The sequence below is a fragment of the Chiloscyllium plagiosum genome, chromosome 12, assembly GCF_004010195.1.
Source record: "Chiloscyllium plagiosum isolate BGI_BamShark_2017 chromosome 12, ASM401019v2, whole genome shotgun sequence".
Taxonomy (NCBI): domain Eukaryota; kingdom Metazoa; phylum Chordata; class Chondrichthyes; order Orectolobiformes; family Hemiscylliidae; genus Chiloscyllium; species Chiloscyllium plagiosum.
Window position 1 is genome coordinate 36,448,898 of NC_057721.1, and position 27,980 is coordinate 36,476,877.

At 41.7% G+C, this 27,980-nt stretch overlaps 1 protein-coding gene and 1 long non-coding RNA gene across 5 annotated transcripts in view; one reads left to right on the top strand and one right to left on the bottom strand.

Moving 5' to 3' along the window:
• epha6 (eph receptor A6) overlaps positions 1-27,980 on the top strand; it is a 674,628-nt gene that overhangs the window by 75,795 nt on the left and 570,853 nt on the right. The gene's annotated exons all lie outside the window — the stretch shown is intronic.
• LOC122555109 lies at positions 15,866-26,727 on the bottom strand. The gene is made up of 3 exons (XR_006313174.1): positions 26,603-26,727; positions 21,274-21,392; positions 15,866-16,203 (listed from the first exon to the last, which is right to left on the bottom strand). It is a non-coding gene; the product is annotated as an uncharacterized LOC122555109 (long non-coding RNA).

Consider the following 27,980-nt stretch of genomic DNA (forward strand, 5'->3'; position numbering starts at 1 on the left):
CATTTCACGAGAATACAAATTCAAAGGGAAAATTAAAATGTGCTGCATCAAAGGAGAGTGCTGTTAGGTTGGAGTGTTTGAGGGCCTGTATTATTGCTGTATTCCAGTGCCTTTGTCTATTTCTTGATCTCAGATGGAGTTTATTCAGTTGGCTGAACACGGGCATCTGTGATTCTGTGCCCATCTGAGTCGAGGTAAATCATTCACTTGGCACTTCTGTCTGGAGATGATTGCAAATTTTCACCTTGCCTGCTGCGCTAATGTACTTGGCGATCCCATTATTGAGAATGTGGATACTTATGGAGCCTTTTCCTTTGATAGAATCATAGAATCTCTACAGTACAGAAAGAGGCCATTTGGCCCATCAAGTCTGCAGCAACCCTCCAAAGAACATCACACCCAGACCCAGCTCCCCACCCTATCCTGTAACCCACATTCTCCATGTCTAATTCACCTCATTTGCACTGGGGTGGAATCCCACACAGACATGCAAACTCCACACAGGCAGTCACCCAAGGTTGGAATTGAGGCAGCAGTGCTAATCACTGAGCCACACTACCATCTGGTTCATTGTTTAATTATCCACCACCAATCACTGCTCGATGTGGCAGGACGACAGACCTTTGATCTTTGTTCAGGAATTCCCTAGTTTTGTCTGTTTCGTTCTGTTTCTGATATTTGGTATATATGTAGCCCTGGGATGCTTCACTAGGTTGGAGTCTTAGTATCATGTTTGTTTGTTACATCTAACATGCACTGCAGTGCTCCTTGCTCAAGCAGGCTTGATGATGATTGTGGAGTGGAGTATATTCTGGCCTAAGAAGTTGCAGATTGTGGTTGAATGCTGTTATGGGCCATAGTACCTCTTCAGTTCTAAGTTTTAAAGCTGCTAGATCTGTTCTATCCATACTTTTTCAGTCCATGTTAATTACTGTGTGAATACCTATAAAATGTCCCCCAACCTTTTTCTGCACTTATTATTTCTTAGCTATTGATTCTCCTTTCTAATTCTCTTTGCTAGTGCTCTTGTCATATACAATCCATATTTCCTTTTATTATTAGGATTTCCCATCTCCTTTCTCATTTTACATGATCATTTTAACTGTAAACATGTATGAAATTTTGAGAGTGTGTAACTATATGGTTGGATAAGGGGAATTCAAGGATGTATTACATTGCGTTCTGAGAAAATAGTTGATATGGTGCCACATCAGGATTTGTCATGGGATTTGGGATAAAATGCTATTCATCTGTTATTGGAGAAAAGAGGATTCAAGATGTAATTTTCACTTGGCAGGCTGTAATTCATAGATCAGTACAGGAAAGTCAGTTAGTCTGTTAAAGCCAACCTAGCTCAATGACTTAGATATTGGAACTAAGCGTAATTTATCTAGCTACAGCATGCTGACAGTGCCAAGCTACGTGATGATAAGTTGTGAGGAAGATACAAAGGGATGTGCAATTATCAAGTGATTGCCTAAGAGCTTTACAAATGTTGTATATTTTGGAAAGAATAGAGGATACTTTTTTCTGAAAGTACAACACATGTTAGTATTTGGGGATTTCAGTATCCTTCTACATAATGGGACGTCAGTTTATAAGTACAGCAAACAATTAAGGCAAATGGTATTTTAGTCATTGCTACATAGAGATTCAGAGTATCAAAATAAGTCTTTCTGTATCTTATACCTTTGCTGAGGCAATGCCAAGAATGTTGTGTAGAGTTGGTCGTCATACCTAAGGAATGATGTATTAGGCTTTAGAAGGGTGCAGAAAAAGTTAATTAAATCCATTCATGAGATAAAATGCAGTCCTAGGAGCAAAGTGTGAATACAAATGTGACTGTATCTATAGAATCATAGAATCCCTAGTGTGTGGAAGCGGGCCATTTAGCCCATCAAGTTTACAGCGACCCTTCGAACAGCATCCCATCCAGACCCACTCTGTCCCTGTAACCCTATGTTTCCCATGGCTAATCCACCTAACCTGCACACCCTAAACACGCTGGTCAATTTAGTATGGTCAATCCGCCTGACCTGCACGTCTTTGGATTATGGGAGGAAATCTGAGCACCTGGAGGAAACCCACACTGACACTGGGAGAATCTGCAAATGCCAGACAGACAGTCGCTTGGGCCTGGAATCAAACCTTGGTCCCTGGTGCTGTGAGGCAGCTGTGCTAACCAGTAAGTCACCATGCCAGCTTTCTATTTTATTCTGAGAGACAACAATGATCCTGTAAACTCTAAAGGTTATGAAAATGTGTGGTTATCTCATTAAAACATGTATTAAACATTGAAAGTTTGAAGAGGTAGATGACTGAGGCTGTTTTGATTGATGGAGAGTCATAGAGATGTACAGCACAGAAACAGACCCTTCAGTCCAACTTGTCCATGCCAACCAGATATCCCAAATTAATCCAATCCCAGTTGCCAGCATTTGGCCCATATCCCTCTTACCCCTTCCTATTCATATACCCATCCAGAGGTCTTTTAAATGTTGTAATTGTACCAGCCTCTACCACTTCCTCTGGCAACTCATTCCATGCATGCACCACCCTCTGTTTGAAAATGTTACCCCTTCATCCCTTTAAAGATTTTTACCCTCTCACCTTAAGCCTATGCCCTCTTGTTTTGGTCTTTGCCACTCTGAGGAAAAGACCTTGGCTATTCACTATCCATGTCCTTCATGATGTTATAAACACCTGTAACATCACCCCTCAGCCTCTGAGGCTCCAGAGAAAATAGCCCCAGCCTATTCAGCTTCTTCCTATAGCTCAAACCCTCCAATCTTGGCAACATGATTGTAAATCTTTTCAGAACTTTCAAGTTTCACAACATCCTTCCCAAGCAAGGAGACCAGAACTGAACACCGTATTAAGGATGGCATGGTGGCTCAGTAGTTAGCACTGGTGCCTCACAGCACCAGGAACACCGGTTCAATTCCAAATTCTGGCGACTATCTATGGAGTTTGCATGTTCTCCCCATGTCTGCGGGGATTTCCACCAGGTGCTCTGGTTTCTTCCCACAGTCCAAAGATATGCAGGTTAGGTGGATTGGCTATACTAAATTGCCCATAATGCCCAGGGATATGTAGGTTAGGTGGAAATGTAGAGTTTCAGGGATAGGGTAGGATGTTCTTCAGAGAGCCGATATGGACTTGTTGGGCCGAATGGTCCATTTCCACACTGGAGGTTCTATGGAGTATTCCAAAAGTGGCCTAACCAGCTGAACATGATACTCTATGCACTGATCAATAAAGACAAGCTTACCAAATGCTGCCTTCACTACCCAGTCTCCCTTTGACTCCACTTTCAATGAACTATGAATTTGCACTCCAAGGTCCTTTTTATTTAGTAACATGTCCCAGGACCTTACCATTAAGTGTATACATCCTGCCCTAGTTTGCCCTACCAAAATGCAGCACCTCATTTTTATCTAAATTAAACACCATCTGCCACTCCTTGGCCTGTCAGCCCATCTGATGAAGGCCCCATTGTACTCTGAGGTAACCTTCTTTACAGTCCACTACACTGCCAATTTAGATGTCATCTGCAAATTTACAAACCATACCTCCTACAGTCACATCCAAATCATTCACGTAAATGATAAAAGGAAGTGGACTTGGCACCGATCGTTGTGGCACATCATTGGTCATAGACCTCCAGTCTGAAAAGCAACCTTTCACCATCACTCCCTGTCTTCTACCTTCGAGCCAGTTCTATATCAAGGTGTCTAGTTCTCTCTCTATTCTATGTGATCTGACCTCATTAACCAGCCTATAATGAGGAACCTTGTCAATCGACTTAGAGGAATCCTGTTATCCTGAGTCTTTCAATTTCGAAGACAACCTGATGCTCTCCTCTTAAAGCATGAACATTGATGATTCTGAGGATGTTTCATTGCCAAATAATCAAAAATTTAGATTTAGATTAGATTACAGTGTGGAAACAGGCCCTTCGGCCCAACAAGTCCACAACGACCCGCAGAAGCGAAACCCACCCATACCCCTACATTTACCCCTTACCTAACACTACAGGCAATTTAGCATGGCCAATTCACCTGACCCTGCACATCTTTGGACTGTGGGAGGAAACCGGAGCACCCGAAGGAAACCCACGCAGACACGGGGAGAACATGCAAACTCCACACAGTCACCTGAGGCAGGAACTGAACCCAGGTCTCTGGCGCTGTGAAGCAGCAGTGCTAACCACTGTGCCACCGTTCTGCCCAAAAATGTGATAGATTGTCCATGAAATTCCTTAGTGATGCAGAGAATGAAATTGTGCACTCCAGATCACACTACCACCATGGAACATGCTACCACTTGTGCTCGGGGATCTTGGGATCGAGAATAAACATTCACATGAAGGCCCATGGGACATACTCATGACCTCGAATGGACATCATTCTCAAATCAAAAGATGGTTTAGCCATGAATTTGTTACATGGAGCAGATTTGATGGATCCAATGATCTAATGCAGCTCCTACTTCACTCGTTTAGTGCAAGGGGCTTGGATGCAGGAAATCTGTTGGGTGTGTCTAGGATGGTTTTTTGAAGTAATATGTAAATATCCCTTCTAGACAATGAGCCTTCTCAGGTGATTGATGTTTCAATGGGAAAGCATTTCTGAAACAGTGACCATAATTCTATCAGTTTTAAGTTACTTGTGGATAGGATAAGAGTAGTCCTTAAATGAAAATATGAAATTAGGGAAGGCTAACACTGACAACATTGGGCAACAACTGGGAATCTAAATAGGGATCAGCTGTTTGAGTTAAAATCCACAACATGTGGGAACTTTTTAAAGGCTAGTTGATTAGAGGTCGAGACCAGCAATTTCTTGTGAAAATGAAGGTAGAGGATGGCAAGATTCAGGAATCTTGTGAACTCAGTCCAAAAAAAAAGTACAGAGGAACCTTGATTATCTGAACGAGTTGGGCAGGCACTATTTAGTTTGGATAATTGATTATGCGGTTAATCGATTCAATGCTTCTCTGGGGCTTGGAGATTTCTGTAAAGGCTGCTCCCTGTTCAGGAGATAAGGCAGCATCACAGCGCACGCATGCCCTGCCCCCCCTCCCACCTCCCCTCTTTTCTCCCCCCCCCCCCCCCCAGCAAGTTTTCTTTTTGAAAGCCTAGCAATTTAAGTTAATTTCAGAAATCTAATGTTGCATTTCTACAAACTATTAGAATATTTTTGTCATTACAATACAAAACTTTGGAAAAAGTACTGGATGTTTTGGATCTTCTAAACAGAAGTAGTACTTGTCTGGGCACAGATGGGTTTAAAGGGCCCCCATCCCATCCAACACCGCCCCCACCCGCCTGCCCCCATCCCGTCCAACCCTGTCCAACACAGCCCAACCCCAACCATGTTCAACCCTGTCCGCACGGTAAAGAACGAAATAACTTAAATAAAGATTTAAGAGGACTAAAAGGGGCCATGAAATATCTTTGGCAACAAGATTAAGGAAGATCCCAAGATATTTTATATGCATAAGGAAAAAGAATTTGGCTAGGGAAAGGGTAGGTCCACGCAAGGACAAAGGAGGGAATTTATGCATGAAGCCAGAGAAAGTGAGTGACGTTCATAATAAATGCTTTGTGACCATGTCCTTCTGCTTTGTGAACATGTTGGACAGTGACAAGATTAGTGTGGTGCTGGAAAAACATAGTAGGTCAGACAGCATCCGAGGAGCAGGAAAATCGACTTTTTGGGCAAAAACTCTTCATCAGGAATGGGGGACTGATGAAGGGCTTTTGCCCAAAACATCGGATGCTGCCTGACCTGCTGTGCTTTTCCAGCATCACTCTAATCTTGACTCTGATCTCCAGCATCTGCAATTCTCATTTTTGCTATGTTGGACAGTAAGTCTCAGGAGGGGTTAATTGATACTCTGTGCATGTCCATATAAAAAAGGGGGTGAGTGCTTTGAAAAGCATTATAGTAGCCAAGTCCCCAGAGCCAGATGGGTTCGATCCCAGAATGCTGAGGGAGGCAAGGGAGGAAATTACCAGGGTCTGTATGAAATCTTTATTTCTTCTTTACTCACAGGACGGGTTCCAGACGGTTTGAGAATAGCCTTTATTGTTTCTTTGTTTAAGAAGTGCAACAGGGATAATCTGGGAAATTACAGGCCAGTGAACCTTATATCAGTGGAGGGAAATTATTGAAGAAGACTCCTAAAGATAGGCTTTACACATCTGGAAAAATATAGACTTATTAGCAATAGGCAGCATAGCTTTATGTAGGAAGGTCGGGTCTCATAAAGTGAATTGAGTTTTTTGAGGAAGTGACAAAGATGATTGAGGGGAAGGGCAGCAGATGATGTCTGTATGGACTTCGGCAAGGCTTTTGACATAGTCCTTCATGGCAGACTGATACAACAGGTAAAGTCAGATGCAATCCGTAGTCAGCTGGTAAGATGGATACAGGACTGGCTTAATGAAAGACGACGGTAGAGATAGTAGTGTGTTTTTCTGACTAGAGATCTGTCACCCATGGTGTGGAAGAGAATGTAGGTTTCTGGTTAGTAAGTTTGTGGATGACACACAGATTGAAGGAGCTGCTGATAGTGAGGAGGATTGCCAGAGGATACAGCAGGATATGGATAGGCTGGACAGTTGGGTAGAGAAATGGCAGATGGAATTTGATCTGGACAAATGTGAGGTGATGCATTTTGGAAGATCTAATGCAGGAGTGAAGTATGCAGTAAATGAAGCAACCCTTAATAGCATCAACATACAGAGGGAGCTAGGTGTACAGGTCCATAGTTACCTGGAAGTGTCAACACAAGTGGATAAGGATGGTATTTGGCATGCTTGCCTTTGGTTCAGGCATAGAGTACAAAAATTGGTAAGTCACATTTCAGCAGTATAGAACTTTAGTTTGGCCACTTTTGGAATATTGTTTTTGGTTCTGGTCACCAACCTACTCAAAGAATGTGGAAGCTTTGGAGGGGGTTTAGAAATAGTTTATCAGTATGTTTCCAGGTACGAAGGATATTATCAGTGAAGACAGATTAGATAAACTTGGTTTGTTTTCACTTGAATGTCGATGAATGAGGCATGACTTGATAGAAGACATGGAGAGAATGGACAGTTTCGGTCTTTTTCCCGGGATAACACTATCATTTAATAGGGGACATATGCTTAAGGTAAAACGGAGATAGTTTAAAGGAGATGTGAAAGGCAGGTTTTCTTACACAGAGGCTGGTAAGTGCCTGGAATGGACTGCCATTGCAGGTGGTGGAGGCAGCTACAATAGTGACATTTAAGAGGCATCTTGACAAATAATATGAATAGGTAGGGAATGGGGGAGGGGGGCACAGACGGAATAGAGGCAAAAGGTTTTCAGTTTAAAAAGATGTTGTATGTCGGTGCAGTCTTGGGGGGGGTGGGAGTGGAAGTGAAGGGCCTGTTCCTGTGCTGTACTATTCTTTGTAAAATCTCAGAATTGGTATGGTGCCAAAGGAGGCCATTTGGCCCATCATTTCTTTGTATCAAAGTTCATCACATTGCTCTTCTCTCCATTGGACTTCAACTTACCAATGTCCTTAAGATTTTCTACACTGTTTGCTCATACTGTACAATGCTTTCAATATTTTTTTTTACAAAAACTTTGAACTTGTCCCCTATACACCATTGTTTACATTACTTGTACGTCAGGAAAAATAAGGGTTGTAATACGAACTGCTGGGGATCTCCTCTACCAACCTGCTTCCAGGTGAAAAAGTATTCTATTTCCTATTACTTCGCTAATTTTGTGTTCACCTTGCAACAGTTCCATGATTTATACCTTTTCTTACCTGTCTGTCTTGTGGCAATCCATGTGCATCATGTGATCAGCCTTGCCCCCCTCAACACACACCTTATTATCTCTTCAGAAAAAGTTTTGTTAGTTATACATGATTTTGCCTTAAATCCATGTAGACACATAAATCAAACTACAATTTTCTATATATTTATTATTCAAGACAGAATTGATTTCTCAATTTCCCCACCACCAAAGTAGAACTATCTGGTTTGTAATTGCCAGAATGATCTTTGCAACCTTAATTCACCACCCTCGAATCCAGAGAAGATTTCTAAGATAATTTCCATTTAGACTTCCTTTGATATCCTTTCATATATTCCATCTGATTCTGGTGTCTGATCAACTTGAAATACTGGCAACTTACCCAATGTCATCTCCATATCAATTTTAAACCCTTTTAATGATTGTGTTTTCTTCTCTGTCACCATGGCCTGAGCCACATTTGCCTCCTCGGTAAAGACTGATATAAAATAGTCATTTAACACCTCAGACATGTCACTTGCCTTCAAGTATAAATTCCCTTTATCATCCCTAATCAGCCCTACTTCTCCTCTTACCACTTTAAAAATTATGATGTCAGTAGAAGACTTTGGGATTTTGCTTTCTTAACCGCTTGTCTTTGTTTATAATCTCTTCTGTGTTTCTCATGTTTGTTTTCTCATCTCTCTTCTGAGCCTTCTGTATTCAGCTTGATTCTCAATTGTATTTACTACCTGACATCTGTCAGAAATACCCTTCTTTTCTCCCCCTTCTTTTGCTTAATTTCTATCTCTTTTTAAGGCAATATTCCTCAACTGTGTCCAAACCAATTCCTTTCTGAAGGTAGCCCCATTGATCAGCTACTGCTTGTACCACCAGCATTGCAGTTCTAGACTGTGTGGCCTAGTTCTGTTTTTGACCCAATGACGTTGGCTCTCCACCAGTTGGTTATTCTCAAACTGGATTGGCTAATGCCATTCCTGATGAAGGGCTTTTGCTTGAAACGTTGATTTTCCTGCTCCTTGGATGCTGCTTGACCTGCTGTGTTTTTCCAGCACCACTCGAATCTTGACTCTGATCTCCAGCTTCTGCAGTATCCACCTCCACCTGGCTAATGCCATTTGTCTACCATCAGAGTAATGGTTAATGAGTATATATTTTTCAGGTTGCAAGCTGAATTGTAGTAAAGATCCCTGGGAAACAGTATTTTCCCAATCTTAGATTATCTAAACATTGGGGTGCGGGGGACAATTCCAGGATTTGTGGAGGACAAAAATGTTAGATAACTTGTAAAATGAGAGAACAGTGAAATGTACAAGGCCATTGGGCAAGTTGATGTGAATGGACGGGTGTCAGATGAAGTTCATAACAGAAATGTGTGAGGTGATGCACTTTGCCCCTCCATGCTCTTTTTACTAATGTAACATTACACAATGATTCTTAAATATTTTCCACTGTCCCATGATCTCCTTTGCCAAAGTCACTCCTAAAAAGCAGGTTCGACAGTGCCTCCTTTCCTAGTGGCGTGGACATCCTAAGCTGTTGGAAATTCTCCTGAAAACAATTGAAAATCACTTGTTTCTCGCTTCCCCATAGATTACTTCCCACGTTCCCAGTTGATGTGAAATTCAAGCACTCTGATGTTTACATTTGTGATTTCTTTGCAGGTTTATTTCTTATGTCCTTCTCACTAACTGCTTGCTCATGTTACACCAAGCAATGCAAATAGTACTGATTCCTTAGCTGCAGACAATTCAATTTTGTCCTTTAAAGCTCAGAAACATTGAGGGTTTTTTTCTCCAGTGTTACAAAGTTTTCTTTAACCAAAAACACCATCTTTTTTTAAATTTCATAACTTTTCTGAAAGCCTTGTAAACAGGAATGTTTAATTACTGAGCTTTGAGAAGATTTGTAGCTCAGGTTGAGGTTCTGGATGTAGGTTTGGTCACTGAGATAAAAGGTTTATTTTCAGATGTTTCATCACCATACTAGGTAACATCTTCAGTGAGCCTCTGAATGAAGCACTGGTGGTGTAGCCTACTTTCTATTTATATATTTGGGTTTCCAAGGGTTGGTGATGTCATTTCCTGCTCTTTTTCTTAGGGGTGGTAAATGGGATCCAAGTCAATATGTTTGTTGGTAGAGTTCCGGTTGGAATGGCATGCTTCTAGGAATTCTCGTGCATATCTCTGTTTGGCTTGTGCAAGGATAGATGTGTTGTCTCAGTTGAAGTGGTGTCCTTCCTCATCCGTATGTAAGGATACAACAGTGAGTGGGTCATATCGTTTTGTGGCTAGTTGATGTTCATGTATCCTGGTGGCTCGTTTACGGCCTGTTTGTCCAATGTAGTGTTTGTTACAGTGAAAGACCCTATACAGACAACAAGCTGAACTAATGACATTGACAAAATATCTTGCATTTAGCTTGTTGTCTGTATAGGGTCTTTCATGTTCATTAGCTGATGTTTTAGTGTGTTGGTGGGTTTATGGGCTACTATGATGTCAGGGGGTCTGAGTAGTCTGGCAGTCATTTCCAAGATGTATTTGATGTACAGAAGAGTGGCTAGGGTTTCTAGACATGTCTTGCCTGCTTGTTTGGGTTTGTTGCTCTGAAATCGGTGAACTGTGTTCATTGGGTACCCATGCTTTTTGAATACATTGTATAGGTGATTTTTCTCTGCTCTGTATAATTCCTCTGTGCTGCAGTGTGTGGTGCCTCATTGAAATAATGTTCTAAGTACCTTTGTTTGTGGATGTTGGGATGATTGATTGCTTCTGTAGATCAATATTTGGTCCGTATGTGTTGTTTTCCTGGAGATGCTGGTTTGAAGACCCCCATTGGCTGTTCACTCTCCTACGACAACTAGGAATGGAAGTTTGTTGTTGTTTTCCTCCTCTTTAGTGAACTTTATGCCATTAAGGGTATTATTGATGGCCTGGAGGGCTTTCTCTAATTTGTTTCGCTTAGTGATGACAAAGGTGTTATTCACATAGCGGAACCAAAGTTTGGGCTGGATGGTTGGCAGAGTTGGATTAGAGGTGCTGGAAAAGCACAGCAGTTCAGACAGCATCCGAGGAGCAGTAAAATCGATGTTTCAGGCAAAAGCCGTTCATCAGGAGTGCAGGCAGAGTGCCTGAAGGGTGGAGAGATAAATGAGAGGAATGTGGTGATGGGGAGAAAGTAGCATAGAGTACAATAGGAGAGTGGGGGAGGGGATGGAGGTGATAGGTCAGGGAGGAAGGTGGAGTGGATCGGTGGAAAAGAAGATAGGCAGGTCGGACAAGTCATGCGGACAGTGCTGAGCTGGAAGTTTGGAACTCGGGTGAGGTGGGAGAAATGAGGAAACTGTTGAAGTCCACATTGATGCCCTGGGGTTGAAGTGTTCCGAGGCGGAAAATGAGGCGTTCTTCCTCCAGGCGTCTGGTGGTGAGGGAGCGGCGGTGGAGGAGGCCCAGCACCTCCATATCCTCGGCAGAGTGGGAGGGGGAGTTGAAATGTTGAGCCACAGTGCGGTTTGGTTGATTGGTGCGGGTGTCTCGAAGATGTTCCCTAAAGCGCTCTGCTAAGAGGCGCCCAGTCTCCCCAATGTAGAGACCGCATAGGGGTGGGGAGGGAAATATATCCCTGGTGGTGGGGTCCATTTAGAGGTGGTGGAAATGTCGGAGGATGATACGGTTTATGCAAAGGTTGGTAGGGTGGAAGGTGAGCAGCAGCGGGGTTCAGTCCTTGTTACGCTTGGAGGGGTGGGGTCTGAGGGCGGAGGTGCAGGATGTGGACGAGATGCGTTGGAGGACATCTTTAACCACGTGGAAAGGGAAATTGCGGTCTCTAAAGAAGGAGGCCATCTGGTGTGTTCTATGGTGGCACTGGTCCTCCTGGGAGCAGATATGGCAGAGGCGGAGGAATTGGGAATACAGGATGGCATTTTTGCAGGAGGTAGGATGGAAGAGGTGTAATCCAAGTAGCTGTGGGAGTCAGTGGGTTTGTAAAAAAATGTCAGTGTCAAGTCGGTCGTCATTAATGGAGATGGAGAGGTCCAGGAACAATAATGCAGAGACTCGAACAAACATACCGGAGATCCCATGAGTGTTCCATTGGTTTGTCTGTAGGTTTTGTTGTTGAAGATGAAATGGGTGGTCAGGCATAGGTCCACTAGCTTCACAATACTGTCCTTGCTGATGATGGTGGTGATGGGTGTATGTGACTTTAGTAGTTCTTATAATATAGTCAGTGTTTCTTTGGCCTGGTCGACGTTGATGGATGTGAACAGGGCCAGACTACTCAGACGTCTTGGCAGCATGTTAGCCCACAAACCCACCAACTCACTAAAACAGCAGCCAATGATTTTGAAAGACCCGACACAGACAACAAGCAAAATTAATGACATTTACAAAATATCTTGCGAGGACTGTAACAAACACTACATTGGACAAACGGGCAGAAAACTTGCCACCAGGATACATGAACATCAACTCACCACAACATGATGTGACCCACTCTCAGCAGTATCCTTTCATACAGATGAAGGACGCCACTTCAACAGGGACAACACATCTATCTGCGCACAAGCCAAACACAGGTGCCTGAGAATTCGTAGAAGCATGGCATTCCAACCAGAACTCTATCAACAAACACATTGACTTGGATCCCATTTACCACCCCCTGAGAAAAAGAACAGGAAATGACATCACCAACCCTAGGAAACTCAAACATCTAAATAGAAAGTGGGCTACACCAAGAGTGCTTCATTCAAAGGTTCACTGAAAATGTTACCCAGTATGGTAACAAAATGTCTAAAAATGAACCTTTTATCTGAGTGAGCAAACCTACATCCAGAACCTCAACCTGAGCTACAAATCATCTCAAAATCTGCGCAATATACTAAAACTGGCCTGAAAATGGCAAACCCATGCCATCTGACGAGTGCCACCCGCGAACAGCTGTACTTCCAGCATGAATGCCTAAGGAAACAGGTACTACCTAAATGTCTTAAATACAAACCTTCCCTAAACACCCCATTAGCCAAAGGAATAGCAGAGCAAAATGGCCGCAGAATGCTTAGAGAAATGATTAATTATGCCCACAACAGACTTAGTAATTCCAACCAGTAAATTTTGCGGCAAAAAGCTTTACTCATTAATGCAACAGACCATGAATGACAGGCACAATACAACAAGCCATCAATATTAGACAGCGACAAACACAAAATGAAAAAAGACACCTGCAGAAAAAACCTAGACAAACTTACACAAAATAACAACACTGACAACACAGAAGCATGGACAAAAACTTATGTGACCGACCCTTAACTGATACCAAAAAAGCTGTCTTACTAAGAGGATTAAATTACAACTTCCAGGATGTGGACAAAGATGATTTCTTAGCAGCATTAGAAACAACACTGAAAGACAACCAACTCACAGAAGAAACCCAACAAATCAGACAGACAGTCACACCAACATTAAGAAGGCAAAAAGGAAGGAAACACGCTCAATACACAGGAAAGAAAAGCACTTGAAAAACTCTTTTAAAAAAGCATTGTTATCCTACCTGCATACAAAGGAAGCTTGACAGTCATTTTAAATCGGAGACTACATTGAGAAAGTGAACACACTACTTGCTGATATCAACACTTACCAACAAGTGGCGATAAGCCTGACCCCACAACTGGAGGATAGAATCACAGCCCTACTCAAAAAAACATCAGAAATCTGGAGAAATAAGTAAGACCGACGTCCAAAAAATGAAACCAGATGGATCCAACACACCACGCTGCTACGGATTACCCAAAATTCACAAACCAGGAGCCCCCGTCAGACCCACAGTCTCACTACCTGGAACACCAACTTACAGATTGGCCAAGGAGCTACACCAAAGACTAAAACTGAGTCGAAGACTCACACCACTCCATCCACCCACCCAAGAATTCCTGAAGATCATCAAAGACACCAAGATAGAAGAGGATGAAAAAATGGTTACATCAATCAACATCAACCTGGCCAAGAAAACACTGACTACATTATTAGAAGAACCAAAGACACATATACTAAACACCACTAACGTCATCAGCAAGGACCTATGCCTTACCACACACTTCACCTTCAACAACAACAACCTGTAGACCAACCAATCGAATACCTATGTGATCTCCGATATCCAGGGTTCTTAGCAGAGGCAGTAATGCAGAGACTTGAACAAACAGCTCTGCCAACCATCCAACCCAAACTTTGGGTCCGCTACGTGGATGACAACTTTGTCATCACTAAACGAAATAAATTAGAGGAAGCCCTCTAGGCCATCAATATTACCCTTAATGGCATAAAGTTCACTAAAGAGGAGGAAAACAACAACAAACTTCCATTCCTAGTTGTCATAGTGTGAACAGCCAATGGGGGTCTTCGAAACAGCATCTCCAGGAAAACAACACATACGGACCAAATATTGATCTACAGAAGCAATCGTCCCAACATCCACAAACAAAGGTACATTAGAACATTATTTCAATGAGCCACTACACACTGCAGCACAGAGGAATTATACAGAGCAGAGAAAAATCGCCTATACCGTGTATTCAAAAAGAACAAGTACCCAATGAACAAAGTCCACGGATTTCTGAGCAATAAGCCCAAACAAACAGACAAAACATGTCCAGAAACCCTAGCCACTCTCCCCTCCATCAGACATCTTGGAAATGACTGCCACACTACTCAGACCCTTTGACATCATGGTAGCCCACAAAACCACCAACACACTAAAACATCAGCTAATGAACTTGAAAGACCCTGTACAGACACGAGCAAAACACATGTAATTTACAAAATACCATGCAAGAATTATAAGAAGCACTACATTAGACAAACAAGCAGAAAACTAGCCACCAGGATACATGAACATCAACTAGCCACAAAACGATGTGACCCACTCTCAGTTGTGTCCTTACATAAGGATGAGGAAGGACACCACTTCAACTGAGACAACACATCTATCCTTGCACAAGCCAAACAGAGACATGCATGAGAATTCCTAGAAGCATGGCATTCCAACCGGAACTCTACCAACAAACATTTTGACTTGGATCCCATTTACCACTCCCTGACAAAAAACACAGGAAATTACATCACCATAAAAAATGCCACCACAGGAAATGACATAACCAACCCTAACTCAAACATATAAATAGAAAGTGGGCTACACCAAAAGTGCTTCATTCGGAGGCTCACTGAAGATGTCACCTAGTATGGTGATGAAACTTCTGCAAATGAACCTTTTATCTCAGCAAGCAAACCTACATCCAGGAATATTTAATGCCGACATTGGCATGCCATAATCCCACAAGGCGATCTGTTATTGTATCTTCCCCAGTCTTATTAGCAGTCAACTGTACTCTGTGCACCTTCATGCACACAGTGTCATTCTGATTTAGATGTCGATATTTTCACCCTTATTCTCCACCTTTTTAACACTATTATTCTTTGTGTTATCAGATCCTCCCAGTATTTCATGAACTCTGATATTACTTTCAAAACTCACCACAAGGCATAGTCCTGGCAATGCTCAGGAACAGCCCTGATCTTAGATTCTTTGCAATGTGGAAACAGGCCCTTCAGCCCAACAAGTCCATATTGACCCTCCAAAGAGTATCCCACCCAGACCCATTATCCTATCCTATTAGTCTACATTTATCCCTGACCAATGGACCTAATCTATACATACTTGAAAACTATGGGCAATTTAGCATGACGAATTCACAATCTTTGGATTGTGCAAGGAAACTGGAGCACCCAGAGGAAACTACGCAGACAGGGGAAGCTCCACAAAGACAGTCACCCAAGGCTGGAATTGAACCCGGGTCCCTGGCACTGAGGCAGCAGTGCTAACCACTGAGCCACAATGCTGCCCCAGCTTGTACTGGTGCCATCACAAGGATCTACTTCGGTAGTCCCTTTATGAATAAGTTTAGCAACTGACTACAGTAAACAAATAGCAAAAATAAAATTTGGACTCTTCTGCGATGTGATTTGGCCAATGCCAATATCATCTGGAACTCTGACAGCAGCTTAATTACGACATTTTATTTTGAAATCTGATTTCTGTACATATCTAATTTATGATGGCCAGCCCACTCCCAAAAAAAAAGGAAGGAGTCAAAATGGAGCAAAGTTGACTTCTGTTGCAACTCTACAATATAGATGAAACATCTTGTAGCAACTAAATCACCTGGTAACTCTCGCTTATTGTATTTAATCCTGTCGAGGGTGGTCTTGATGGCTGTGTTTGGCTCTGTGTAGTTGAAGGCATAATAGTGTCTTTGACCATTGACACGAAAATTTGATGGAGTAGCTTTGAGAAAAAAGTTCTTATCTTGCAGGGAGATTCCAAGAGAAATAAAATCTAGTGCAACGGTCTGAAAAGCAAAAGCCAAGGGAACATTTAATCTTGCATCTATATTGTCATTTTCTACACAGTGAAAGTCTTTCACATTCTATGCATGTCCTACTCTTTCCCCAGACAAACTTTATGTACACTGACCCAAGTTTACAGAAGTTGGGTTATCAGTGGAGTGGCAAAATTTGGGAAATGTCTGATATATGTATGTTTCTAAGGAACCATTTCAAATCTCATCAGGAATTTAAGTTCTCTCTCTTTTTGATTCTGAATATTTGCCATGTGACTTTAAAGATGTGAAACACATGCCAAATATTTGTTTCTGATTAGGCAGCAGCTAATGGGCAGTAAACTGCATTTATTTTCTACATTGTTTCTCTGGGAAGCAATTTAAAAAATGCAAGTTGAAGTGCAAGTACTCAAGTTTTTTTTTCCAAACCTACAAAAATGGCTGTTGGTGAATTCTCATCAGTGTGTGGATATAAGTTGCATAAACACAATCCTGTTTTGAATAATCACTACTTTAATGCTGGCAAATACTACTTCTGCAGATAGTGTGAGCTTGAATGATTATGGATCCTATGATTTTACAATGGAGCAATGTAAGGGGGTTGAACCCAAGTCTATCTTCAGTGAAACAGGATAAAAGCTTGAGTGATTGGCATTACTCTGAGCCTCTATCTGTTTAGCCAACTGAGCTGAACACCAGAAAAATGCTAATTGGATCTATATCAGATCATTGGAATATTGGTTAAGCACTTCCTCATGAAGCCTCCTGAAGATACAATATGTGAGCTTATCAAAAGAAATTGAATATGAACTGTGATCGTAGATAGAATCTGTGTAGCTTTGAGTAATGGAAATCTTTTTTGATAAGTGCATAATTGGCTCATTCAAATAGAGTCTAATCATGAGTGAATTCATTTTCCTGAACCCATTAAAGTTAAATCAGCATTAACACTGCAAATTAAATATTTTTTTCTACAGAGACATTCAGTGAAATCTCTAATCACTGCTGTGTGCAGCATCTGTGTTTTCATAAGAGATTATGTGCACAAACACTCAGCGCATCACTAATATTACATTTTGTCCCCATCGGAACATTTGCATCATTCTGTAGTGTGATAGCAAAGGAGAGGTTGACAGTCATTTGCAATCACCCACTAGGCATTTATACATTTGCCCAAAGCAAATTGTAAGAACATTTGTATAAGCTTTGAAGGGATACTAGTGAAGCTTCTTCGGGAAAACAATAAAAAAGAATGAATTGTGTCATGCTTCCTGCTGTAGTTTAACCTGTTTCTTGTTTTACTGTGACATTTTATTTGAGAATGTCTAAATAAAGGTACAACTGTATCTATAACAGCCATTCTTACAGCCTGGCTGCATTAGTTGGTAGATTAAGTCATATGATGCTTGCCAGTCTTTGATCACCTGTATTATTGTAGTGATATTAACTCAACTTGGGTTAGGAATATATTTGATTTCAAAGCAGATGTCTTTGTGTTTTTGAGATGCAACTTTCTTTCTAAACTCTCAGAAGTTTCTCCCATTGGGATGGAGGGCTCACCTCCAGATTATCCGGTTTAGAAAAAAAACAATTGTGGCAGGCACATGAATTCACAAATGAACTATATTTCAGTCAATTGTTTCACAGAGAGCAGACAGCAACAAAAAATGGATTTGTATTAGCAGGTGTGAACGTTTAGAACATAGAACAATACAACGCAGAGCAGGCCATTCAGCCCTCGATGTGGCACCGACCTGTGAACTATTCTCAGCTCGTCCCCCGACACTATCCCAAAATCATCCATGTGCTTATCTAAGGATTGCTTACATCTTCCTTACGTGGCTGAGTTGACTACATTGGCAGGTAGGGCATTCCATGCCCTTACCACTCTCTGCGTAAAGAACCTGCCTCTGACATCTGTCTTAAATCTATCACCCCTCAATTTGTAGTTATGTCCCCTCGTACACGCTGACGTAATCATCCTAGGAAAAAGATTTTCACTGTCTACCCTATCGAATCCTCTGATCATCTTGTATATCTCTATCAAATTCCCTCTTAGCCGCCTTCTTTCCAATGAGAACAGGTTCCAGTCTCTCAGCCTTTCCTTATAAGACCTTCCCTCCAGACCAGGCAACATCCTGGTAAATCTCCTCTGCACCTTTTCCAATGCTTCCACATCCTTCCCGAAATATGAAGACCAGTACTGTACACAATATTCCAAGTGTGACCGCACCAGCATTTTGTACAGTTGCAGCATGATATTGTGGCTCCGGAACTCAATCCCACTATGAATGAAACCTAACACACTCTATGCCGCCTTAACAGCACTATCAACCTGGGTGGCAACTTTCGGGGATCTATGCACATGAATTCCAAGATCCCTCTGCACATCCACACTACCAAGAATCTTTCTATCGACCCAGTATTCTGCCGCCTTGTTATTCTTCCCAAAGTGCATCACCTCACATTTAGTTGCATTGACCTCCATTTGCCACCTCTTAGCCCAATTCTGCAGTTTATCCAAGTCCCCGTGCAACCTGTAACATTCTTCCACACTGTCCACTACTCCACCGACCTTAGTGTCATCTGCAAATTTACTAATCCATCCATCTATGCCTACATCTGCGTCATTTATAAAAATGTCAAACAGCAATGGTCCCAAAAACAGATCCTTGTGGCACACCACTAGTAACCAGACTCCAGGCTGAATATTTTCCATCAACCACCACTCGCTGCCTCCTTTTAGGAAGCCAGTTTCTAATCCAAACTGCTATATCACCCTCAATCCCATTCCTCTGCATTTTCTCCAACAGCCTACCATGTGGAACCTTATCAAAGGCTTTACTGAAGTCCATGTATACCACGTCAACTGTCCTACCCTCATCTACACGCTTGGTCACCTTCTCAAAAAACTCGATGAGGTTTGTGAGACACGACCTGCCCTTGACGAAACCATGTTGACTATCTGAAATCATATTGTTGCTTGCTAGATGATAAATCTTATCTTTTATAATCCTTTTCAAAACCTTTCCTACAACAGAAGTAAGGCTCACTGGTCCATAATTACCTGGGTCATCTTTACTGCCCTTCTTGAACAAGGGCACAACATTTGCAATCCTCCAGTCCTCTGGTACCAAACCTGTAGACAATGATGACTCAAATATCAAAGCCAAAGGCTCTGCTATCTCCTCCCTAGCTTCCCAGAGAATCCTCGGGATAAATCCTATCCGGCCCAGGGGACTTGTCTACTTTCACTCCTTCTAGAATTGATAACACCTGTGCGTAACTAACCTCGATCCTTTCTAGTCTAATATCTCGCACCTTATTCTTCTCCTCTACAATATTCTCATTTTCCGGAGTGAACACTGATGAGAAATGTTCATTTAGCACCTCTCCTCCAATCTCCTCAAGGTCTACACTCAACTTCCCACTTCTGTCTTTAACCCTATTCCTACCCTAATCATCCTTTTAATCCTCACATACTTATAGAAAGCTTTAGGGTTCTCCTTTATTCTATTTGCTAAAGACTGCTCGTGTCCTCTCTTTGCTCTTCTTTGCTCTCTCTTTAAATCCTTCCTCACTGATCTGTAACTCTCCATCGCCTCATCTATACCATCTTGCCTCATCAACACATAAGCCTCCTTCTTCTTCTTAACAAGAGATACAATTTCTGTAGTAAACCATGATTCCCTTACCTTATCATTTCCTCCCTGCCTGACAGGTACATACTTATCAAGGACACGCAATATCTGTTCCTTAAACCAGCTCCACGTTTCCATTGTCTGCATCCCCTTTATTTTGCTACCCCATTCAATGCATCCTAATTCTTGCCTGATCGCATTATAATTGCCCTTGCCCCATAGATAACTCTTGACCTGTGGCATGTATCTATCCCTTTCCATCGCTAAACTCAACATAACTGAATTTGGTCGCTCTCTCCAAAGTGCTCACCTACAACTAAATCAAACATCTGGCCTGGTTCATTACCAAGCACCAGATCCAGTGTGGCCTCTCCTCTTGTTGACCCTTTGTCAGGAAACCCTCCTGTATACATTGGACAAAAACTGATCCAGCCTGGAGTTATAGCATTTCCAGTCAACATTGGGGAAGTTAAAGTCCCCCATAATGACCACCCTGTTCCTTTCACTCCTATTCAGAATAATTTTGCTAATCTTCTCTTCCACCTCCCTGGAACTCTATGGAGGCCTTTTTTAAAAAAAAAAAACTCCAAGCAGTGTGACCTCTCATCTCTTGTTTCCAACCTCAGCCCACGCTACCTCAGTAGACGAGTCCTTATCAAAAGTTCTCTCAGCCACCGTTATACTTGACTAACAAGGTCATGCCTTCCCCTCTTTTACTGCCTTGCCTGTTCTTAATGAAAGATCTAAACCCTAGAACCTGCAACATCCATTCCTCACCCTGCTCTATCCATGTCTCCGAAATGGCCACAATATCAAAGTCCCAGATACCTATCCATGCTGCAAGCTCACCTACCTTATTTCGAATACTTCTGGCATTGAAGTAAACACACTTCAAACCACTTCGCCGTGAAGTAAACACACTTCAAACCACTTCGCCGTCTGTCATCACATTCCTGTGACCCTGAAACCCTGTCCCTGTCCTCCCTACTCTCATCCTCCTGTGCACTGCAACTACACCTCCGGTTCCCATTCCCCTGCTGAGTTAGTTTAAATCCATCCGAATAGCACCAGCAAATTTCCCACCCAGGATATTAGTGCCCCTCTGGTTCAAGTGTTTGTACAAGTCCCACCTTCCCCAGAATGAGCCCCAATTATCCAAGAACCTGAAATCCTCCCTCCTGCACCATCCTTGCAGCCACGTGTTCAGCTGATATCTGGCGCTTATAGCTGGATGGAAATAAAAATAAGAAGTCCCTCCTTTTCCAGATACTTCTGCTCTCTGACTTCAAATTTAAAAGTACAAATCAGTGACTCACCGCTCCCGGCAGGCCCCTGGTACAAGCTCCCAACCTTCGAGTTGCTGCTACCACTGAAAAACAGAAATGGAGGGCTCCCGCGCTTAAAGTAAGTTTTTGAAAGGTTCAAATCAGTCACTCACCACTCCTGGCAGGCCCCGGGTGCAAGCACCCTTCGAGTTGTTGCTGCCGTTTGTGTCTGTACGTCTCTTTATCCCTGTTTCCCATCATCTTAGAAAATAGTGCCCAATGAAAAACAAATCTGAGAAACATCCACCAGTGAGACTTTGTAGATTTATTTAATACTGAGGATGCAAAGCACTGATTTTAACAACCATAGGCTTTACACTGAAACTAAATTACAGGATTAAAAATCTTTCTGGCCAACAGATCTTTTAAAACGGGGAAGCAGATCTATTCTTCCTAACATTTCAAAGAATGATTATCATTGGTTTCTAAATTAACAAATGATATCGATTTAAATTTCTGAAAGGCTGTTTTGTGGTTGTACTTCTAATTTCATTGAGTAGGTCATGTTATCATTGTACTACATATTGGGCGGCACGATGGCCAGCGGCTAGAACTGCTGCCTCACAGCGCCAGGGACCTGGGTTCGATCCCAGCCTTGGGCAACTGTCTGTGTGGAGTTTGCACATTCTCCCCGTGTCTACAGTCGCCGAGAGGTAGGATCAGCCAGTCTGCAATGGAAATAGGAAAACAAATGCTCACTCTCTTGTTTGCCACACAGAATATGTGTTGAAGTTCACACTTAGTTTCAAGATTGTTTCTAAAGATATCAACGAGTTTAGAAGATTCAGCTAGCTTAGAACTAGAGAAATAGATTAGATTACATTACAGTGTGGAAACAGGCCCTTCGGCCCAACAAGTCCACACCGCCCCGCTGAAGCGCAACCCAACGATGCCCCTACATTTATCCCTTACCTAACACTACGGGCAATTTAGCATAGCCAATTCACCTGACCTGCGCATCTTTGGACTGTGGGAGGAAACCGGAGCACCCGGAGGAAACCCACGCAGACACTGAGAACGTGCAAACTCCACAGTCAGTCGCCTTAGGTGGGAATTGAACCCGGGTCTCAGGCGCTGTGAGGCAGCAGTGCTAACCACTGTGTAATAGCATAGTCTCAAAGTGAAAGACAATTTGGAATTAAAAGCTATCAGGCTGCAAACGTTTTAAAAAAGCAAGCAATCCATTGTCAGTTGGGAGCATAAACTATTTTCTTGGTCGGCATGGACGGGTTGGACCGAATGGTCTGTTTCTATGCTGTACATCTCTATGACTCAAGGAAACTTTTTCTATGGAAAGTGCTGTGTGACATGGCATCAACTCATTTTTTGGAAGCTTTGTACTGAGCAAAAATATTGTTCAGTCAATAATGTTTTTTAGTCATTTGATGCATCAAGTTTTCACATTTTTCAGAAGAAAAAGTCCTTCTTTCAGCTACCAGCTAGAAGTTTGAATTCCTCTTTGAATGTTAAAGGTCCCTACAGAGATTGTAAAAGTAATGTATTTTAAATGGCTTAATAAAAAAAGTGCTTAAAGTGCAAAGTTTGTTTAAATGAGGCTTTCATGACTTTAGTGAGTGATGTAAAGAGATTTGTGTCTCCTTGTGGATAATGCAGGAATGTGTGGGAAATGTTTAAATAATATGGTGCTCTCAGAATATTGCTGAAGGAATTTCCTTGCATAAGACAAAAAAATACACTCAGCCAATTGATGTCTCTTTTTTTCCCCCATCTCACCACTTCCTCCAACTCTCACGTCTGATTGTAATTAGGGCGCTCAGACTAATTCTGACCTAATTACAAATTTCTAATTTGACATTAATTACGAAGGCCAGTTTCTAGGCTAAAACACTTGATTTTGATTGAGATGGGGAATAGCTATATTGGTTACAGTTTTGACAGAGGCTATAAATTCATAGGTCTGAGCAAGATTTTCTTTATAGCAATGTTACAACCGAAACAATTATTTTGGAAGGAGAACTTTTTTTTGCATCCTTTGTAAGTTTTGTCAGAAAAAATGGAACATATAGCAGAAACTTCTCTAAGACCTGTAGTTTTTGACAAGTGTCATTCTACTGGGGAATGCATATTCAGTAGGTTTTAGTGTGGCAGGGGGTGTGCAAACACCAGCAGCTGTGGAGGATAGATTTGGATGATTTTTTTTGTGGCCCATGTTACCATGTCAATGGTATGCATGTTTTGATTCTGATCACCCGATAATGATTACTTCTCCCATGCAATTAAGAGGGATCTCTAATGTAAACTGAAGCTACTGTGGTTCCCTGTATTTGTCAATTGAATTCATTTAGAAATTATAGTTCACCAGGCTAGTGCGATGCACAGAATTTGAAACCCCCACCCACACTGGGATATAATGGCCGTTGTTATAAAAAGAGGCATGTTTTTTGGGATGATCCTCCACCGGCATTGCCTACATGGTTTGGTGGACTGCTTCTGTTGTACAAAATATATGTTAATTTAGATGAGGTAACTAGTGTAATATCTTCGAGGAGAAAGTGAGGACTGCAGATGCTGGAGATCAGAGCTGAAAGTATTGCTGGAAAAGCGCAGCAGGTCAGGCAGCATCCAAGGAGCAGGAGAATCGGCGTTTCGGGTATGAGCCCGTTCCTGAAGAAGGGCTCATGCCCGAAACGTCAATTATGCTGCTCCTTGGATGATGCCTGACCTGCTGCGTTTTTTCAGCAACACATTTTCAACTAGTGTAATATCTCAATTTGCAGATGAGATGAAGTGGAGTAGAAGGGCAAGCTGTGAAGAGGATGCAAAGATGTTGCAGTGTGATGTTGAACAGGTTGAGTGAACGGAAAAATTGCATGGTAGATGCAGTATAACGTAGATAAATATGAGTTTGTCCACTCGGAAGCAAATATAGGAATATTATTATTTGGCAGTGAATTGAGAGAAGGAAATGTTTAACAAGACTTGAGTGTTCTACTATACCAGTCACTGAAAGTAAGTGTGCAGGTGCAGCAGGCAGTAAAGAAGGCAAACTGTGTATGTTTGCTTTCATAGTGAGAGGATTCAAATTCAGGAACAAGAATGTCTTGCTGTAATTACATGAGGCATTGGTGAGACATCACTTGGAATAATGTATGTAGTTTTGGTTGTCTTATCTGAGAAAGGATGTCCTTGCTATAGAGGGTACGTAGCAAAGATTTACAAAGTTGATTCTGGGATGGCAGGACTGGCATATGAGGAGAGATTGAATCGTTTAGGATTGTATTGACTGGAGTTTAGAAGAATGAGGACTACTCTCATAGAAACCTATAAAATTTTAATATAACTAGACAGGCTGGATGCACTTTGGATGTTCTCAATGGTGGGGGGCTCCAGAACCAGGGTTTCACAGGGGTTAGGGATAAACCTTTCAGGAGTAAAATTTCTCACCTTCACCCAGATTTCTTCACTCAGAATGGTGAACCTGTGGAATTCGTTGCCATGGAAAGTGATTAAGGCCAAAACAATGCATTTTCAAAGAGGTTGACAAATTAGATGTAGCTCTTGTGGTTTAAGATGAATAATAGTGATGGGGGAAAAAAAAGAGAGATTTTCAGATGCTTTTCTGCAGGTTGTAAGGACATGAAAGAATAGGCCGTCAACCATAACACAACTTCCATTTTCAGTCAGTTGAAAATAAATTCAATTCAACTCAACAAAAGCTGAGTTGTTTGACTGTCATGTAGTGATTAATTAGGGATGTTACTGTGCCATTTAGTATCCACTAACATAATGAGAGTGCTGGCATATTTTAGTTGGTTCAGCAACCATTTCAATAAGCCGGTCTGTCAAACTTCTAGTAGAAGAATCTTTGTCATCCTGTTATCTCCCTAAGCTGAAGGCTGCTTAACAACATTGTTGAACTTATGCCGTTTCAGGGTGAAGACACTTCTGTACATAACTCTGATTGTATGTAATTGCTCCGAGCACCTCTGCTCTTGTATAATTTTTCTCAAGTCTCAAATGCCTCTATTTTCTGGACTGTCTTGATCATGTTATGGATTGCTTTGTTGAAGAACTGATTTTTTTAAAAAAAGAACTTTGCTGCTGTTCTTTGGGAGATTGTGAAAGAAGAATGGCTGTACAATGACTTTTCCTTTTTTGGTTTTTACTTTGGCTCCCCACTGATTCCATTTACACAATTTTGGGCAGCACAGAGGTAGAATTGACTCTGCCAATTACTTAACTAGGTATTGATCTTGTAGTGAAGAGGGAAACCTCTCCATTGTGGTGCTGTGCACTGTGTTGTTGTTCCATTTTACAACTTGACAATTCTGGAATTTCAAAAAATGACACCTCAGTATTTTTGCTGGCAGTTTTGTTCTATGGGTCTTCTTAGGATGGTCTGGACTCACTATTAATATAAATTTCAACATCTGTCATGGGATTGTGTCTGCAAATGTACATGAACAAAAGTGATTTCAAAAGGACAGAAATTAAGCATAAAATAGCTGCAGTTGTTACCTGATCATAAATAGAGGCAAACGTTGGGATACTCATTTGATTTAAATGAAGTTACCTGCATAAAAATGACCATTGTTATTAAATACATGACTTGGAGGTGCTGGTGTTGGACTGGGGTGGACAAAGTTAAAAAATCACACAACATGAGGTTATAGTTCAACAGGTTTATTTGGAAGCACTAGCTTTCGGAGCGCTGCTCCTTCATCAGGTGGTCGACAACCTATCTCATGCCTCCATACATTGGTGAATATTTAGTTCCTTGTTCAGTGAAAATTGGTTGCTGTGCTGTTTACATTAAAACTAACTAGATTTTGTTAAAAAGACATTGGTTATAATGTGATCTGAATGCCTCTGAGACCTTGGGTGGTTATTTGTTGATGTAACCCTATCCCACACGCTCCCTGTGGCATACAAATGCCAATGAAATATTACATTTGTTGTGATGAGAGATTTGCTCATTCATTGTTGTGGACCTTTGAAACTCACTCACTCTTTTTCAGATGGTTGAGAATACTCAGTTATTGAACATTTTCAAGACTAAAATTTGATTTTTGGATGATAAGGCAGTTGAGGATGCTGGGATGGTGTAGAAATTTGGAGTTGAGAGGTGACCAGCTATGAATGTTATGTGTAGTAGAAATGGCGGAAAGGACCAAGTAGTGTGTTGTAAAATGTCCCGACAATGGGATTAGATAAAGAACCTAACTATTTACTCTCTTGAAACAATGTTCCCCTTTGGTAGACAACTCTGGCTGTTTAATCTCTGGTATATGGCATTTATTTAGACAAAGCTCGGCAGTTACAAGTGTTTTGCATCTTCAGCTGTTGAAATTTAAGGGACTAGAGGTTTGACTTTTTGTTATTGCCTATTCAAGTAGTTCTGGGATAATGCGTGTTTTGGCAGCACGATTTGGCTATAACATCGCTGAAGAATTAGGGAACGGTATTTTCAAGAACGCTTACCTTTGTCTGCAATAGAACGATTCCTGCGGGGATCGGTTCATGCTCTTTATTCTGTGCATGTACAAATGCCTGTGACAGTCAGCACATGCACGATGTCAGTATCAGCTGTCTTGCTGCTCCGTGCGTGTGCCATTCTCTGCAGCGACGTGTCCTCGCTGTTCTGTGCATGCGCGCTGTCAGCACCGATCTTGGTGTCATTCTGTGCATGCACCGACATTGGTTGCCAACTGAGCAGCTTTTTAAAATATACTTTGTTAAATATACTTTTATTTCATTAATAAATGTAACTTCAACTTCATTCAGACTATGAGATGGTTTGCATTAGATTTTTGAGTGATTTTTGAGCGACCATGAATGATATTTTTTGCTGGGTTGCCCCAACCCCACTTTTCCCATAGACTCCATTTTTTCTATTAAGCGAGGTTTCACTGGAATACAACTATAGCATTATAGGAGAAGTACTTGTAGTGGAAATTTATCTATGACATTTTGTAGTATTTTTACACATAAGTTACTCAAGTGTAATTGATTCTAAATATTGGGTAAATTGGCATTAACTTTGATGAATGAAAGGCTATGGACAGTGGACATAATCTAGCCTGGCATATGGAGCCGTGGGTTTAACCATGCAAGAGGGCATGAATTGTCAAAGATGGCATGTGTGTGTAAGTGGTGACAGCTGGATGGACTTTCTTATTGTTAGTGGAGTGGTACTTCGCAGTAAGATGGATATTTTCACCAGCCTGCTTTAGCCCAGCAGCTCCTATGGTTGCTTTTGAGCTGCAGATGGCAATAAGCACCTAGACCCCTGCAATGAAGACCCTCGTCTCCAAGGATGTGCTATTACTCAGATGGTAGGCTAAGCTGAGAATTATTTTGACCCCTGCTACGGAGGATCAAAATCTTCTCCATTGCGTCAAATTCTCAGCTTCATCCAGTAACATAGACATAAAGGCTTTGTTACAAAGAGATTTATCTAAATGATTCCAGGATTGAGAAATGTATATGTGTGGATAGTGTGGAAAAACTGGGCTTGTGGAAAGTCCATGCCTTTGTCATGAAGGCTTTGACTCTTGATTGATTTGATTTATTGTTTTCACATGTAGCTAAGTACAGTGAGAAGTTTTGTTTTGTGAGCAGTACAGGCAGATCAAAACATACCCTATGATCAGTATGTCCTTGTATTTAGACAGAGCAAGGCATGCAAGATTATGGCTGCATGGATCAGCATTAGATTTGAGTTCAGCAGTTTAATTACAGCAAGGAAGAAGCTGTTCTTGAACCTGTTGGTTCAAGCTTCTAGATCATCTGCCTCATGGAAGAGTTTGGAGGAAACTATTACCAGGGTGGGAGGAGTCTTTGATGTTGACAGTCTTTC